Source organism: Rhincodon typus, chromosome 6, assembly GCF_021869965.1.
Source record: "Rhincodon typus isolate 14 chromosome 6, sRhiTyp1.1, whole genome shotgun sequence".
NCBI lineage: Eukaryota > Metazoa > Chordata > Chondrichthyes > Orectolobiformes > Rhincodontidae > Rhincodon > Rhincodon typus.
Genome location: NC_063337.1, coordinates 25550193 through 25553187, shown reverse-complemented (window position 1 = coordinate 25553187; position 2995 = coordinate 25550193). Strand labels below are relative to the sequence as shown.

Here is a 2995-nt window from a genome sequence, read left to right as displayed (position 1 = left end):
CGCCCCCCCTTACTCCACCCCCTCTGCCCCCCCCCCCCCCAAAAAAAAAACTGTCCAAATAAAAATGCAGCCCTGCATTTCTGAAGGAGCCCTGAATGGACTTTCCTGTCTCAAATGTGGGGATCCCTTTATTTGTTCTATAAAATGGCTACATGAGAAAAAGCTAGGTTACAAGTTCAGAAGGTAATATGGAAGTGAAGTGAAATGTTGGCTTTTATCTCAAAGGGAATGGACTATGAAAATAAAGTTTTGCTATAACATTACAAGGCATGAATGAATGGCACCTAGAACATCATGAACGGTTTGGGTCCCTTATCTAAGGAAAGATATACTGGCATTGGAGGTACTCCAGAGAAGGTTCAGCGGGTTGATTCTGAATATGGAGGGCATTTCTTATAAGGTGAGGGTGATCTTGTACTCATTGGGAGTTTAGAAGAACAAGCGGCAATCTATGGAAACATGGAAGATTCCTCAGGGGCTTTACAAGGTAGATGCGGAGACGTTGTTCACCCTGCTGGAAGAGCTGGAATGAGAGAGCATAATCTCAGAGTAAGGTGTCACCCATTTAAGACCGAGATGAGGAAATTCTTCTCTGAGCAGAGTGATTCTGTGGAATTCTTTGCCATAGAAGGTTGTCCGGGCTGGGTCGTTAGGTATATTCAAAGCTGAGGTAGACATATTTTAATCAGTAAGGGAATCGAGGGGTATGGGATAAAGGCAGGCAAGTGGAGTTTAGGATTATCAGATCAGTCATGATCTCATTGAATAATGAAGCAGACTCAATGAACTAAATGGACAACTTTTGCTGGCCTATGTCTAATGGCATATTTTCTGCATATTTTGTAATGGAAAATAATTACATGGGTCTTCAAATTATAGAATAGTAATGCATGAATTGGTTAATAGCTCCTTTGAACTCTTGTAAAAAAATTACCTTTTGCTTGTAAGGTTTGATGTTTGTTGTGTTACAGTATCATTTCAAAACCATAGTAAGTTCAAGTTATTTAATACAATTAGAATAGAAAAATAAGAAGGTCTGTGAAATAGTTAGCTGTTCTGTTTACACTGTGGTTGTCTTTTAAGATGCACACAATATTCCATAAATGTAGGAAGCATAAACAATTTAAGTAGTCACGTCAGATAAATACTTTAAGAACATTCTGTATGCTTTTACTAACCAGTTTTCTTATAATGGCTCTTTTATTACAGGAAATATTTTCCTAAAGCATGGATCAGAATTGCGACTTATTCCCAGGGACCGAGTTGGAAGTCATTAACCATTTGTCACCCAGAGAACTTTTGCCTGCAGAAGAAAACAATATTTATTTTCGCAATTATTTTTAACCCCCATGTCTTACCACATTCAATATGCATTCGTTTAAGAGCATCTCCAGTAGGACTCCCTTTAATTTAAGTGGTAGCTCTTTAAGCAGAGAAAAGTCTAAAAGTGCATGTTGTAAAATCTTATAACAGTGCTGCCTATAACATGTTGTAATGTAATTTAGTAAAGAATCGAGCTGAAAAGTAATATAATCCTTAAGCAGGGGCTGCTATTAACTTAAGAATGTAGACTTGTTGAGTAAAATTCATACAAGGAAATTGCGAAGTGTTATACAAAGCTTTTGTAAAATACTTGGTATTAAGTACTCGATTGCAAGATATCAGTACATTTTAACCTTGTATCATTTGTTTTCTGTATTGAAAAGATACGAATTCTGAAATTCATTAAAATAAAAGTGAACTGCAGAAGATATTTTATCTTTGAAATTACATCCTCAGAATCACCAAATGACTATCGCACAGCAAGAGGCCATTTGGCCCATCACATCTGTATTGGATCTTTGAATGGACACTTCATTTATTGCCATTTTCCCACCATTTCTGTGTAAGCCTGGACACTTGCTTTCCAAATAACACTCAAACTCCTTTTGAATACATCAGTTGAACTTCCCAAGCAGTGCCTTTCAGACCCTGAGTACCCAGCCTGCACTCAACTGTGTTTTCAAATATGTAATATTTACTGTTGAACATTATGTAAGAGTGTATTTGATAGATCTTTCATTTAAGTCAGTTATCTCCTTTGGACAGAATGCTCTGAACCAGATATTAGAGTAATCAATTTATTATTTGTGACATCTTTTCATTTTCATAGCATTTCAGTTGCATTAATTGTCTGAATTCTTACATCCATGAGCTGCAGTTTTTCCCCCCAGTTAAATGTTTTTCTCCAGCTTGAGGTGAGCTGCTGATCAGACTTGATGCCTTTCACTCACACCAGATGACTCATTCCACCAGAGTAACTCGAGTTTGGGGAGTTCACGTGAATAGATCAGCCTGCCTCAAGATGCACATTTTAACTTGGAAATTACAAAAACAGAAAAGAATATCTGCTGTGACTTGGAGGAATGACAAGCATCCATGAGTTAGGGAAGTCTTGATACAACCCTGCATTCGAGTAATAAGACTGGTATTAATCTGAATTTATGAATGATGCTGTCAACTTGTGTTCGGTTAATAAACTGAACTAAAGCCTGAGTTCATCAAGCATTTTTTTTTTTTAACTTTGCGCTCCACCATATGATAAACTACTATTGAGGTTATTTCTTCCTTCACAAATTTCAGAAGTGATGTATTTATTTGTTTACTGCCTGAATGTGAACGAGTTGGAGACCACTAACCTTGCACTGAAGCAAAGAGTAATGAATATAATAAATCTGAAAGACAAATCTTAAAATGCAGGAAATGTAGTCAGTAACTAAAAGAGAAGGACAATGTACTATTTCAGGTGGCATTCTTCATCAAAATGGCATGTATTTGGCATAATGTATAATCTTGACCTCCAGCAAGTAATGCTTTTCCATTGGTTTAGCTTTGATGAGAAGAGTCAGCAAGCCTGAGTATCTGTCTTTTCAGTTTTTGACAGAAAAGAGCCCCACAAATTTACCAATTCACTTATTCTTGTGTTCTCATCCTAGAGCAGGTTGTATGGCACATT

At 36.9% G+C, this 2995-nt stretch overlaps 1 long non-coding RNA gene across 1 annotated transcript in view; it reads left to right on the top strand.

Moving 5' to 3' along the window:
• The window catches only part of LOC109932076, a 38694-nt gene extending 36159 nt beyond the window's left edge, over positions 1–2535 (top strand). Inside the window, exon 3 of the long non-coding RNA XR_002260864.2 lies at positions 1210–2535. This is a non-coding gene — a long non-coding RNA (uncharacterized LOC109932076). The remainder of the gene's footprint in view (positions 1–1209) is intronic.
• The last annotated feature ends 460 nt before the right edge of the window (positions 2536–2995 follow it).